The 8174-nt window shown below is 34.5% G+C and overlaps 1 non-coding gene across 1 annotated transcript; it reads right to left on the bottom strand.

Annotated features, from left to right (window-relative positions):
• Positions 1-231: 231 nt before the first annotated feature.
• LOC145608141 (small nucleolar RNA R71) lies at positions 232-337 on the bottom strand. The gene has a single exon (XR_014105733.1). It is a non-coding gene; the product is annotated as a small nucleolar RNA R71 (small nucleolar RNA).
• Positions 338-8174: the final 7837 nt, after the last annotated feature.

Raw genomic sequence — 8174 nt, 5'->3', positions numbered from 1 at the left:
GAAAAACATGAGACCCCTTTTGCACACGTGGACGAGTTCGAAAAGTATTGCAACATGATCAAGGTAAATGGAGTCACTAAGAATTTATGAGACTAAAGTTAATTCCTTTCTCCTTGATAGGAAGGGCTCTTGAATGGCTTGAGAAGGAGGTGAGACCTAATTCCTTGAGAACTTAGGATGAGGTCACCATGGCTTTCTTAGGGAGATTCTACTCTCAAAAGAAGACGACCAAGGCAAGGGCATTGATCCAAGGTTTCTGTAAAAAACCTAGTGAAACCATATACGAGGCATGGGAAAGATATAAGGAATAACAAAGGGAGTGTCCTCATCATGGCATTCCGACATAACAAATGCTTCAAATTTTCTATGGAGGCAAAGACTAGCTGTAGACATCTACTTTTGGCCTCCTGTCTCGACAGGAAGTGCAATGACGATAAATAAAACCATCTTCGTGTTGGATCGAAGTAAAGAATACTTATGGAGAACTGTTTAAGCCACAAAACACAAAAGACTAGCCCAAATTAAAGATAAAAGCCAAAACAAAGGTCTAATTAACTAAACCCGATCATAATTAGGCTTAAGCCCGTGCTTAAAACCCAATAATGACGGATTTAGGAGTGCCTAGGTTAAATTTTAGTGCTTCCGCAGAAAAGCCGCGCGCATCTCAAACAGTCGCGCTAAGCTGTCGCGCGCAACTAATTCAGTTGCACGCGACACCCAACGCAACCTCCAGAGTTGCGTTGCGGAAGATTCAGAATTATACGGAAAAATATATAATCGAATCTTACTATAAAGCCGCGCGCAAGACAATTAGTTGCGCTGCCCGTAGCAGCGCAACCTAATCACTTGCGCTGGGATGCAGCGTGTAACTCATCCTGTTGCGCACGACACCTGCTGCGGCAGAATGATCGAAACCCTACACCTAATCATTCCCTATAAATAAGAGCTTAAACTGAGGCTTAAACAGATAGAAAATAACCTAAAACTCTGGCGAAATACTTGTGAACTTGTGCAACCTAGCCCCTCTTGTCCTAAACACTCACCCCTTATGATAATTTGTTACTACGGTGGAGGTTCCCCAATAAGAAGGTGTCCATAAGTATTCTAAACGGAGATCTAGCAAAGAGAAGTGGTAAATTCCCGAGCACTTAGTTAAATCACATTTACTTTCTTGTTTAAAAGAACTCTAATTAATTAATTAGTGTTGTTTGATCATCTTTAAAATAATTAATTAATCAATTCCACATAGTATCTTGCGTTAAATAAAGATTAGAATTGAATTAAATAATTGTTGGTTGATCACTTAAGCCAAGGCGAATATTGTTTATTTTCTTGTCCTTTTCACGAATTTAATTAAATAAAGAATAACGACATTATGATGTAATTCCTAAGTGAATTGGTATGTGTAAATAAAATCAACTAACATAGTTTTAGGTATCGCGTTGCATATATTGTTTGGTGATGAAATTGTAAAAAAGGAAGAGCTAGTAGAGGCCGCACTAGGGCTAGGATAACGATTCTCCTTTAAAGGGAACGTTATTTTAGTACCCTCGCTCCCGAACTCATTTTTGGTTTATATATAGACCAATTTGGGCATGGGTAAACTTATGATTTTTGCCAATTATTCCATGAACTCCACATGGAAGAAAGGCATGCACGAGGTTTATGAGTTTTCCTAAAACTCATTGGCGACTCCCTACTTGTTTCTTACAAAAAAGCGTAATGATAGAATCAATTCTAATTCAAGGTCCCCCAAACAGTCAGGAATTTAAATCCTACTACACCCTAACAAGTGTAAAGTCCTAGGATTTTAAAGGGCCATGAGCATTTAAGGAGAGGACCCCTTACGATGGGAACCCCCTTCTTACAGTGGCAACTCCACTGGGGACTTAGAGGTTACATGATTAGTTCGTAGTTATGATCCAAGGTTTCCAACACTAGGTTGCCTATGGGTTGTAACGAGAATTATCTTGGATAATATCTAGTTAGAGAGCAAGACTTGAACGCATAATATCTTCCTTTTGCACAAAAGTAAACACTAAACAAGCAACATTGCATCATGCATAAGCATATCACACTTAAACCATTGGGGATTGGCTCATTGATTAGGATTCGCCAACACTAGGCTTCTATCCCGAAATCAATAACAATCATCCCACCCATATCGCCAACAAAATGTTGGGAGGGCGGGCTATGAGTAAACACGTTGAGTGATTGATTTGTGCGTCGTTTCTTAAGATATGGTACCTTTAGACACTCAAGCCTTTTTTGACCTTAGAATGGCATTGCGTGAATCTTTACTTATGACATGCTTATGTGATTATGTGACTATATGCAACGTGTTAGGATAGTCTTTTTTTTTAGTTTAGTCTAGGTTCCCAATTACAAAGTTGTCTCTTCGTGATTTAGCGTCATATTCAAAGAATAGCATAAAAAAAATCAAACAAAAAAAAACGATGACAAAAAAAAAAAACAACGCTCGAATTAAAAAAAAAATCCTACGAGCAGGTGGCGCGCGCAACTCAGTGAGTTGCGCGAACCCTCCCAGCGCAAGAGATTTCGTTGCGCGTGATAGCCGCGCGCAACTGAATCACTTGCGCGCGCCCACGGAACGAGTCAACTTTGATTTCTGAAAAAACAAATTGACTCGTCCAAACGATATCTTCATCAAAAAATTGTTAAGGGTGATGTTATCCATTTGAATATATTTTGCGTCTTTTCTTTTTTCTCCCTTTTTCAAACAAGCATATCGATTTACTTATCCTTTCGTACTCCTTTTAGGGCCGGTTTCCAAGCTTGGGAAAGAAGAATCCCGGGCACTTGCATTTTACGTTTACCACCCAAAGATCAACCCCTTTCAAACCACTTTTCTTCGACAACTAATCCTAGTCCAACAACAATGCCAACCATCGAGGAACTTCAACAAGGGATTCTTCGTTTCAGAGAGGAAAAGGCTCAAGAGGCCGAGGAGAGAAGAATTAAGAAAATCGAAAAGGCTGAAAAGAAAAATGCTGAAACCTTAGCCTTGCAAGAAAAGTTGGAACAATTATCCATCAAAGAAAAGTCGTTAGAGAAGCTAGTTCTTCGTTCTACAATGGGGAACAAGTACTTTGATGCAGAAAAGTTTGCTCCTCCCCCAGGACTTGCTTTACCGGAAAAGTTCGTAGCTATGGACTTGCCAATATTTAAGGTGACAAATAATCCACAAAATCATTTAATGTGTTTTACTGGCACTATGGCATTAAAGGGAGTTGATCTTAAGCTTTATGCTTTGACTTTCCCTTTATCTCTAGACCCAACCGCGAGAGAGTGATACTATGGGCTAGATAAAAAATTCAAGGCAACATGGGAAGATGTAGTTTTGGCTTTCATTACCCAATATGAGAGTAACGTAGAGTTTAAGTCAACTTTACGTGAACTCGAAATGCTTAAGCAAGGCGACGATGAAGGATTCCTTGCTTTTTATGGTAGATGGCGAGAAAAGGCGGCCCACCTTGCCCAAAGGCCACCTGAACTCAAGTTAGTGCAAAAGTTCATTGATAACTGTCATAAAAAGTACATCAAACAACTACGCTACCTTGGTTTAGACACTTTTCAAAAGGTCTATTCTGTGGCTACTAGGATTGAAGATGATCTTGCTAATTAAAGAAAAAGCAAACAAACCCCATCATCATCATCAACCTAAGAATAACTACAAGAAGGGGAATGATAATGCATCATCCTTTATTGACGTATTCGTGACTACCACGCAATACAATAACACAAATCAATATGATGATCCTAGAAAAAGATGGACAAAAGAAAGAAAATTTACTCCATTTCCTATAAGCTATAAAAAATTGTTAGAAAAATTAAATGAAAAAGCTTACTTGCGCCAATAGGGCTAACACCACCCACTCCACCAGAAAGAAGATTTCCTTAATGGAATGTGTAGGGAATATTTCAAGCATTAACCCAAACTTGAACCCCACTGTGATCATACACTTAAGCATGGTGACGTCAAAAGGGAAAGAAGATAGAGCAAAAGAGTCGCCAACAAGTTTTAGGAACTTGTAAACCGTTCACAGGGTGAAGGTTACACCCCTTAACGATCCAGGAGATCGTTAACTCCAATAGTTCTGGAACCAAGACTGGAAGTTCGGGGATGAAGGTACAAATCCAACCCAAAAGAGATTGAACCTGCCTTAATAATAGGCCTCTACTTTATTCTTATCGTATTCATGTGCGCTTTCTGACTAACATGCAATCAATAGGATTAACCCTAAACCTGTTTAATCTATGTTGGTTGAATATAATGCACAAATAAATCTATTATTGGCGATCACTTGAATTATAAACATATTAACCTTAACAAGATTATTAATTATCTTATTAAGCGTGATTACAAGTACCAATTCCTTTAAACATGCATTAAAGGTGTGATCAAGCTATAACAATAAATATATATCAAACAACATAATAATTAATTATATATAAGTTATCCGTTAATTAACAAATAACATTAAATAATTCGTAAATTAACAAATTACATGAAACAATTCGCTAATTAACAAATTACGTTAAATTATATAATTCAACACAACAATAATCATAATCATAATCATTATCATAATCATAATCATAATTATAATAATCATGTTAAAGCATATTATTAATAGCAAGATCCTAGGCATGATACTAACAAGTTTAATAACAAACCCTAGCATGTCACTAAACATCAAGAATCAATATATATATAGCCCTAACATGATAATAGCATGCTAATAGGAAAGAAAATAGGAAGCATCATTGTAACACCCCCGATTTACTAGCTATTAATAAATAATAAATAAAGGGAATATAAACAACCTTTAAATAAAATTGCGGAAGCATACACCTAAATCGGAGGTATTACCGCCACACTCGACAACTTGTCAAATGTTAAGGCTTACAAAAATCCCAATAATTATAACCCAATAAATATAGGTGAGCTATTTACAACTTTACAAACTCATTATAGCATACTAATCGATCAATTGAGCTCCTTTAGCTACGATCACTTGATTTAACCTGATTAAACAATCTTGACTACTCACCATTAAGGACAAATTCCAAAATAGATCGTCGCAGGGCCACCATAAGAAAAAGACATGGCCGCAAACACAAGTAGCACATCAAAACAACACACACGTCAACAAAAGCTGAGTAATCACCCCATATAAGAATATAGAGTATAATATAATAATTAACATTACTAGATCAATTAAACAATGTAGTTCAAAACTACATTACACATTGTACTCTGAAAATAACCTTTGTCAACTCAACCTCGAATAATAATACGAACCTTTACTCAATCAACTCATATAACCCATAAGTGTGCCATGTTCGTTGTTTTATACCTAGCCTTGGACATGGGTAATTCGAATAAAACCAACCAGTATAAAAACTTGAATACTCCCAATAACTAGAAAACACCTTGAACCAGACCACATACGGGTCAATTCCCACTGTAGGGGACCATAGAAAAATAATTATAAATTAAGATTGAACCTCATTCTTAACTCATGATCATTATCTCATTACCAACAAGACAAGGACTAAGTTATATAACGTCGAGCCTCAAACCAAGAACAAAATAATAATTCTCAACCTTTTTATCTCATACTTGATCAAATAATCATAAACTTGATAATAAATAGTATCTCAATAATGGCACGAGTTCCCAAATAACATGACAATTCGATTCATAGTATCTCAACTCCTAAAAAAAATACTAATAACCCAAATATAATCAAATCTCAACCCAAAAATAACACTCTGCATTAATAACCCTAAAACCTTGATAAAACTATACTTCCTATAACAACAACATTAAAACCCTAGCAATAATTGTACAATCAATATATACAACAAAATTAAATAATAAGATATTCAAATCTAATCAAATCATATAATACCATAATAATTAATCATATATACAAAGCATACCATTAATAAATCATATCACACATAATAATAATACGAAATATAATACAAACATCTCTAAAATTTAGTGTGATTACATATAATAAATAATAATTAAACATGAATTTTGTGTGATTACACATAATAAATAATACAATCAAATTAATCAAACATCACCAAATTGATATCGTGCGATTACCTTCGACATAGCACAATGAAACAACAATATTCAAGGCAAGGTTAGATCAATTGCAATTTGCAGCAGCTTCTATATTGATGTCACAATATAAGTCATCATCATTTAAATCCATAGTCAAGATAATGGATATTAGAGAATGAAATAATAGTATATAAGAAGAAACAAATTTGGGATTAATTAGCATATCTCAAGGCAATTAGAAAACGGCTGCGACTTTCCTTTTTTTTTTTTTTTTAAATAAAATATCTTTTGAGAGTTAAGAATATTTTTAGGGTTTAAAATAGTTTATATACGTTTTGAATTGTACAGTGCTATTTAAACAAGATAGGGTTTTAAAACTTTACGAACTCTAAATAAAAATATGATACTAGAAAAGTTATATAATAAATAAAAATAAACATTATATTTATAAGATATATTATATAAAATCATAAAATATTCGGGTATTACAATCATAGAAATCATAATTGATATAAGCAAATCACCCTAAATATCATACTAGATAAAGCATCCTCACATGATACTAGGAACATCCTAAACATGATACTAGGAATCAAAATAATAATCTAAGCATGATTTCTATATCATAACATCAATAAAATCAATGAAAGCACTTACTTGGATGTCTCGTACCTCTTTCTAATAACAAAATACACGCGTTAGTAACTTCAAGGAAAATAATAAATCAAACAATTAAATTAAATAATTGAAAGAGAGATTTGGGACCAAACGCTCAGAAATTAAAACCTTTCACGTCTAGGGCGAAGGCAACTTCGAACTTGGCTAGGTGTTTCTTGATCTTGTGAATGCGGAATTTTGTATGCAAAAGGGTTGGTTTAGAAAGAGAGAGAGAGAGAGAGTAATCAAGAATTTCTTGATGAGAGTTGGTGATTAAAAAAGGGGAGATATGGCCTCTATTTATAGAGAAAAAAGAAGGTCAAAGAATAAGAAGAGAATCCGAATTCGAATCGAAATAGAACTCGATGGACAACAGTTTTTGCGGATTTTGTTTTTATCATACCTTTTGATCTAGAATTCCAAATAAGGCATATATGTCGTTGGAAAGATCTTGAAATCTACTTTTCAACCCAATTAGAACCAGATTAAAATCTTTTGAAGATAAAATGATATGGCCGAAATAGTAGGACGGTGTCTGTTTTGGATACAGTTTCGTATCTCATTCATATCTTTTTCGTTATAACTCGGATTTAATATTATAATATATCATTGGAAAGATAATTTCAAGATCTATCCAACCATATAAGATTTGGATAAAGATTATGAGGCAAAAAAATAAAATCTGATTGTCTTTGAACATCTTTAAATTCGAATAGAATTAGGATTTAAGAGAAAAGAAAGTTTTTATTTAACTCAAATTCTTTAATCTTATCTTTTCAAAAAGGATAACTAAGATCTGTTTGAAAATTATAGAAGCTTTTAATTAATCCTAATTAGTTTAGGAATAGGATTAGACCTTTGAACCCTCCACATGATCATTGGGTCGTAGGTAAAATCCGGTTTGGGCCTAGTTTAGTATTTTGGCCATAACCTCCTCATTATTTATCGGAATTGGGCTTATAATATATCGTTGGAAAGGTATTTTCAAGCCCCATCCAACTACAGCATTATTGGACCCATATCATGGAAAAAACTAAATAGGAATACACGTTTTTCAAAAATAGGGTAATAAAAGAAATATTTTCAAAAACAGAATGAAGAGTTATTTTAATAAAAACACCCTCATCACTAGACTTTTCACACTTTTGCTTCGTTCGATAATCAAATGACATGAAAGGTAATCATCACTGGATTTGGTTTTGGGGAGACACAAATGGGTGTCTACAGAAGCCCCCACTTTGACTGAGTTTGGAGAAACGCAAGTTTCGAAAACAAAAGTAAAAGTATCGATAGGGACGGAGAATGATTCAGAACGTTCTACGATCCTAAATCACTCTTGTAACGCCGATACCTGCAAAACTAGTGTTAGTTTAAACAGATATAAGAGTTAAGAAACGCGTATCTTGCACCG

The sequence above is a fragment of the Chenopodium album genome, chromosome 2, assembly GCF_948465745.1.
Source record: "Chenopodium album chromosome 2, dcCheAlbu1.1, whole genome shotgun sequence".
In the NCBI taxonomy this organism is placed as follows: domain Eukaryota; kingdom Viridiplantae; phylum Streptophyta; class Magnoliopsida; order Caryophyllales; family Amaranthaceae; genus Chenopodium; species Chenopodium album.
The sequence above is the reverse complement of the archived record's forward strand: the minus strand, read 5'-3'. Positions and strand labels throughout refer to the sequence as shown.